Below are 7,130 nucleotides of genomic sequence, written 5' to 3'. Positions count from 1 at the left end.
TGTGTGAAGTAAGCTTCATCAAAAGCTTTTTCGATTGGGATTCTGAGGACTCTTTTAGTGAAACCATCCATCTCCTTTTGGTTAGCTTCCCTCTTAAGGTTCTTAGGAATCTTCTCCTTTCTCTTCCTTAACCTTCTCCCTTCAGTTTCCTGATTTTCTTGAACTGGTTCTGGTGAACTATTTAAAGGGTTGGGTTTTGGTTCGGGTGGGCTAGCTAATGGCTTAGGTGGTGGTCTGAGTGCGTTGATATAGTCATTATCGATTAAGGGTAACCGCACTCGGTATGTCAGAGGTGCCCGTCGATCGATGGGAGGTGTGTTGTGATGATCGACGTTGGACTCACTCTATTGATCGATGGTTGGCTCAACCGATCGATCGATTTTATCATAGAAAGGGGAGGGTGGGTGAGGATGCTTAGATGCGAATTTCTCATGAGTTAGAATTCGAACTGCATTGCATTCAGTCGATTCAGCGGATGACGTCGATCGATGACTGGAGTAATCCGTCCATCGATCTTCGTCATGGTCTGTCGATCGATGCGAGTTCATCGACATCGGTCGACACCATTGAGATCCGCCGAGACTCATGGAGCTTTCGATTTCGAAGTCTCCTTCCTCAAGCTTTTCATTTCTCACCACTTGCCAGAAATCATCATCTATGATGGCATTTACGTGGTGTTTCCCTTTGTCGGCTCCTGCCTCTCTAGCGAAAGCTTCTTGCCTTTTTATAGTCTCGCCCGTCTGAATTACTTGCGTTTCAAGTTTTCTCACCTGAGTCCCTAAGGTCTCGATTTGGGTGTTCAAATTGTTGTAGGCGGAGTATATCTTACCGTTGAAATCCACGGTGATTTGTTGTTGTACCAACAGTACTCAATCAAGCATCTCTTCGATCTTGCTTTCCTGAGTCTGGGGTGGTGGATTCTGGTAGTAGGAGTTCGAGTAGCTTTTGCTGTTGTCGAAGGGTTTTTGAAATTGTGAACGCTGGTTACTTCTTTGACCATTTCCAAAGAAGTTTCTGTTTCCGCCCTGGTTTCCAAATTTCTGGAATCCGGTACCTCCGATGTAGTTCACATTTTCTTCTCCTTCAGTATCTGCTACTTCTCCTTCAGCTGAACAGACTTGCTTCCTAAGAAGCTCGTGCACCACATCTAACTTAGCTGTTACTTCGTCCATCTGTTCCTTCCCGATAGAGGCTACAGACTTCTTCCGTTCAGAGTCTGTGTTTTTGGTGCTACTGCTGTTAGCAAGGTTTTCGATAAGTCTCACAGCTTTCAACGGATTCCGAGTAGTGAAGTTTCCTTAACTCACCGTATCAAGAGCCATTTGATACTGTAAGGCGAGACCTCGGAAGAAAGTGCTTAACAGCTGCACTTCGTTAAATCCGTGGTGTGGACAGTCTCGCTGGAAGAACCTAAATCTATTCCACGCATCTTTGAAGGACTCTCCAGCCTCCTGCGAGAATGTGGAAATTTTGTTCCGAAGTTCTTCAGCGCGCGCCTCATCAAAGAAATTTCGTAAGAAAGCATTCTTGATGTCGGTCCAGGATGTTAAAGATCATGTGGGTTGCTGCCTAAGCCAGTGCATCGCTTCTCCATTCAGCGTGTATCTGAAGAGCTTGCATAGAAGGTAATCTTCGGGGACTCCTTCCATCCGAATAGCAGTGATTAGATCCTCGAACCGTTCCAGATGGTCCATAGGATGCTCGTGCGGTAACCCAGAGTAGTGTATCTGTGACACAAGAGTGTAGTATTGAGGCTTCAGCTCGAAATTCTGCTTCTGGATCTCCGGAAGTCGAATAGCTGATCTGTTGGAATAGTACTCATCTGGGCAATTGTAGTCGGCCAGTGGTTTCGATCGAGCGTCCTCATCTACAGGTTGAGCAGCGCCTGTAGCATTAGCATCAGGGATTACAGTCCCCTGAGCGTCTATTTTCTGACCTGTTGCATTACGCAGAAGACCGTCCTGGTCATACAGGTTTCCGTTCTTGGCCTGTGTTAGAATAATAATGTTTACCATTTTTGACGACATGGTATCGATCGACGTACGCGGTGTAGTATCGATCGTTGTCGAACGATTGGGATCGATCGACAATGAAGGTCAGGTGTCGGTCGATGGTTGGTTGTGCGTATCGATCGACGACGATGTTGTTGCGTCGAGCGATGTGGAACGTTGACCTCTACGGATGGTGCGTTCCAAATGAGCAGGATCGTCTGAGAACAGCAAGTCTTTCTCATTGTTGCTTATGGTACAGCTGGGCATGCACCTGAAAAGTCAAGAAAAAGATTATGTTAGAAAGGGGGTAGAGAAAAGAATAAGAATCAATAAAACTAAATCTAATGGTGATCAAAGCTCCCCGACAAAGGCGCCAAATTTGATACCACTCAAATTACCCTAAGGAATATTACTCTCATCAAAAGAGGTTCATATGTAGTACATAGGGATCAAATCCACAAGGAGCTAGGGAACAATTAAATCTAGTGTTTATTAATTCTAAGAGTTGTAAATGTTTAACAAGCGAAGTAACTAGTAAATGTAACTTGGTTGGAAATGATATTAGATGCAGGGCCACTATTCAGGTGTTGGAGATTATAATACCTATAGATGCCTATTTGTTGCATGCATGATATATTAGAGCACAACCGCTTAACTCAGTGATCAGCTGTCGCATGTTTCACTGGTTAACAAACTAGATCTCGTGTCTCAACAGTTAGTATGTCGACAACGAAAGAGTGTCGATCGATGGTCCTATTGGGACGTCGACCAATACACCTTTGCCAACGTCGATCGATAGTCAGTTGAGCACATCAATCGACGGGTTCTAGCCAGGCCTATGCGTGAGTATGATATGCCCTACTAAGATACTAAATTTGCGGTTAGCCCTCTCTAGCAGTTCTAATTTGATAGATAGATATCATGATGGGATAACAAGGGTGCTTGAATATGCAATCCTATGATCAAGTTCTAGTTAGCAAGGCTCAGACATAGCAAAACAATTCATAACAATGAATAAATAGAAATTCATAGTATAGATGAAAAGAAATGAAAACAAGGAGTTCCAATCATAAGTGATCTTCTCTCCAAAACTCTCTTTCACTCTTAAAGTAAAACTGTAACCAAAAAGTTCTCCTTGCCATAAAAAAAAACTTAGGCAGTATATAATCTACTAGGTTAAAAACTCGTCAGGGCATTTTCGTAATTTGGCTTGGTCTTGGGTTTTAAGTCTGCTGGATCCAAAATGTCGCGTGTCTAATGTCTCGACATCGATCAATGGTAGTTGTGTACATCGATCGATATTAATCTTCATTTGTCGAGGCATTCCTTGGTGTCGATCGATAGCACTTATGCCCATCGATCGATTGTTCTTCCTCTCATCGACCTCTACATGGTCAGCTTGGGTGAAATGTCCTTTAATCTCCAAAGTGCTCCAAAGTCATAGCTTTACTCCGAAATGCACCTGAACCTGAAAACATACCTAGAAGAGTACAAAACATAGATATATATATATAGTAAAACACCTATATACCATGGATGAAAACGGGTCAAATCAAAAGTATATCACTGTCCATCAGTACATATATCAGCACGTTGGTCCCTGGACTCAGTACGCTGACCCTTACCGTGGACTGTTCGGGTGATTTTGGCCCACTTGGGCTGTCTGTTCAGTACACACAGGACGTCCATGGGTGTCCGGCAGCACACACATGACGTCAGTGTGTGTCCGACAGCACACACAGGCCGTCCGTGGCTGTCCGTGTGTGTCCGTCAGCAGAAACAGGACGTCCGTGGCTGTCCATCAGTACACATATCAGCACGTTGGTCCTTGGACTCAGCACGCTGACCCTTCCCGTGGATTGTTCGGGTGATTTTGGCCCACGTGGGTTGTCTGTTCAGTACACACAGGACGTCCGTTGGTGTCCGCCAGCACAGACATGACGTCTGTGGCTCTCCGTCGGCACACACAGGACGTCTGTGGCTGTCCGTGTGTGTCTATGTGTGTCCGTCAGCACACACATGACGTCCGTGGCTGTCCATCAGTACACATATAAGCACGCTGGTCTTTGGACTCAGCACGCTGCTCCTTCCTGTGGACTGTTCGGGTGATTTTGGCCCACGTGGGCTATCTGTTCAGTACACACAGGACATTTGTGGGTGTCCGTCAGCACACACAGGACGTCTGTGGCTTTCCGTCAGCACACACAGGACGTCTGTGGCTGTCCGTGTGTGTCCATCAGCACACACACAGGACGTCTATGGCTGTCCATTAGTACACATATCAGCACGCTGGTCCTTGGACTCAGCACGCTGGCCCATCCTGTGGACTGTTCAGGTGATTTTGGCCCACGGTGGCTGGATGTTCAGTACACACAGAACGTCCGTGGGTGTCCGTCAGCACACAGGACGTCTGTGAGTGTCCGTCAGCACACACAGGACGTCCGTGGCTGTCCGTGTGTGTCCGTATGTGTCCGTCAGCACACACAGGACGTTTGTGGCTGTCTATGTGTTTCCGTGTGTCTCGGTCAGCACACACAGGACATCGGCGGCTGTCCATCAGTACACATATCAGCATGTTGGTCCTTCGACTAAGCACGCTGACACTTCCCGTGGATTGTTCGGGTGATTTTAGCCCACGTGGGCTGTCTGTTCAGTACACATAGGACGTCCGTGGGTGTCCGCAAGCACACACAGGACGTCTGTGGCTGTCCGTCAGCACACACAGGACGTCTGTGGCTGTCCGTGTGTGTCCGTGTGTGTCCGTTAGCACACATAGGACATCCGTGGCTGTCCATCAGTACACATATCAGCACGCTGGCCCTTCCTGTGGACTATTTGGGTGATTTTGGCCCACGTGGGCTGTCTGTTCAGTACACACGGGACGTCCGTGGGTGTCCGCCAGCACACACAGGACGTCCGTGGCTGTCCCTGTCTGTCCGTCAGCACACACATGACGTCTGTGGCTGTCCGTGTGTGTTAGTGTGTGTCCGTCAACACACACAGGACGTCCGTGGCTGTCCATCAGTACACATATCAGCACGCTGGTCCTTGGACTCAGCACGCTGGCCCATCCTGTGGACTGTTCGGGTGATTTTGGCCCACGGGGGCTGTCTGTTCAGTACACCCCGAACGTCTGTGGGTGTCCGTCAGCACACACAGGATGTCCGTGTGTGTCCGTCAGCACACACAGGATGTCCGTGTGTGTCCGTCAGCACACACAGGACGTCCGTGGCTGTCTGTGTGTGTCTGTGTGTGTACGTCAGCACACACAGAACATCCGTAGTTGTACTTCAGTACACATATCAGCACGTTGGTCCTTGGACTCAGCACGCTGACCCTTCCCGTGGACTGTTTGGGTGATATTGGCCCACGTGGGCTGTCTGTTCAGTACACACAGGACGTCCTGTGTGTGGACGTCCGTGGGTGTGACACCCCCGATCTGGTCTAAGTATAAGTTGACTCGACCAGTCGTGCAATAATCAAACAAGAACATGCACAGCCGATCAGTCGTAACTGAAACCAAACCGAGAAGCCACAATGTGTACATAAACGACTAACCTGAAGTTCCCGAAATAAATCCAGGTACCTTAGGCCAACCGCCTAAGTACACATATCCTATTAGGTACAACCCGAGGCTTTACAACCTTAAGAGTAATACCCAATAGTTGGTTCGTCCGGACAAGGACTAATATCATTTGGAACCCGTACTTCAAAAACATTCTTTATACACTATATACTTATTCATTTAAAAGAATTTTACAAAATCTTATAGATTAACCTCGTGGTTTTCGGTCAATAAACCTTATACATAAAGTATATCAAAACGACTGCAAGGATAATAAAACTACCGCTGGCTAATGCCGTTCCTTCCCATCCTAGAGTAAAGGTCTCCCACCTACTGGTTACCTGCATATCAAATGAGTCATGAGTAATTAGTTTACTCAGTGAGTCTAATCCCACACCCAAACACATATCAAGATAATTTCAGACCATAGACAGCTCAGCTCAGATCCCAACAGCTTAACTCGGTTATACTCAGACGACATCAGTTCAAGATAATTTCAGACCATAGACAGCGCGGTTCAGATCAGATCAACTCGGTTATACTCAGATGACATCAGTTCAAGATAATTTCAGACCATAGACAGCTCGGCTCAGATCAGATCAGAACATACTCAGCTCAATTCAGTTCTAAGCAAGATCAAATCAGTTCGGTTTAGTTCCCATAATTCTTATCAGTTCGTCTACTGGTTCTATAAGACAGATTAAATCATAAACCAACCAAGACTGAAGAGAAGAAGACCTTAGACAACTTATCCTGACAGGTTAACCAACATACAGCAATTGGTTCTCATCAAAACATGGCTGAAACAAGAAGCTGAAGCTTACCGGTTTTACTCAACTAATTAAACTTGACTGGTTGTCTCTCTTCAAGCTAACCACGAATTAACCTGATCAACACTACAAGAATCCATGGTTGGATTTATTCAGAATTTATCTCCAGTGTAGGCAAACCAACAAAACTTCTCACAGAAACTGATCCACAACCATCTTACCGATCAAAATCAAAGGCTGAAGAACATGGGTGATTCTCTACTTCAGGACGCCAAATCTTCAGCTCTTAAACACTCCAAAACTCACTGATTAAATTCACAGAAGGGTGAGAAAGGGTCGTCCATGCTCACTTCTCTTCTCTGATTTTTTTCTGAAATTTTGCATGTTTTTCTCACAGATTTTTCTCTTTTCTTTCTCTCTTTCTCTCTGAAATTTTCTCTGGTTTTTCTTGTGCAACAGGACGTCCAGAAGAGAGAAGAAGGTATTTTATAGCATAAGGGGTTGCTTCAGCTGAGGGTTTACTTAAACCAAAGCAAGTTACTGTCCTTTCCCTCCTTTGAAGAAATATTATTTTGTTTTTATTAAACAAGCAACAAATTTGGGACCAAGGGCCAACTCCTCTAACCATGGCTGAATAGGATCTCCTCTAGACAAGAGAAACCTTACCTGCATAGTAGTCACAAATTTAAGTAATGCACCATGTACAAAAAATCAAAAATTCAGAAATAATAGAGAATAGATTTGAAAAACTTACATAGAATTTTAGCCAATTTACAAACTCGTTTTCTTTTAGTGCAGAAAGCT

At 45.6% G+C, this 7,130-nt stretch overlaps 1 non-coding gene across 1 annotated transcript; it reads left to right on the top strand.

Annotated features, from left to right (window-relative positions):
• The first annotated feature begins 1,377 nt into the window (after window positions 1-1,377).
• On the top strand, window positions 1,378-1,483 carry LOC125599542. Its single transcript, XR_007333275.1, has one exon. It is a non-coding gene; the product is annotated as a small nucleolar RNA R71 (small nucleolar RNA).
• Window positions 1,484-7,130: the final 5,647 nt, after the last annotated feature.

This window comes from Brassica napus, unplaced genomic scaffold (genome assembly GCF_020379485.1).
Source record: "Brassica napus cultivar Da-Ae unplaced genomic scaffold, Da-Ae ScsIHWf_1896;HRSCAF=2540, whole genome shotgun sequence".
In the NCBI taxonomy this organism is placed as follows: Eukaryota; Viridiplantae; Streptophyta; class Magnoliopsida; order Brassicales; family Brassicaceae; genus Brassica; species Brassica napus.
Note: the sequence above shows the minus strand (reverse complement) of the source record. Positions and strands in the feature narration are given on the sequence as shown.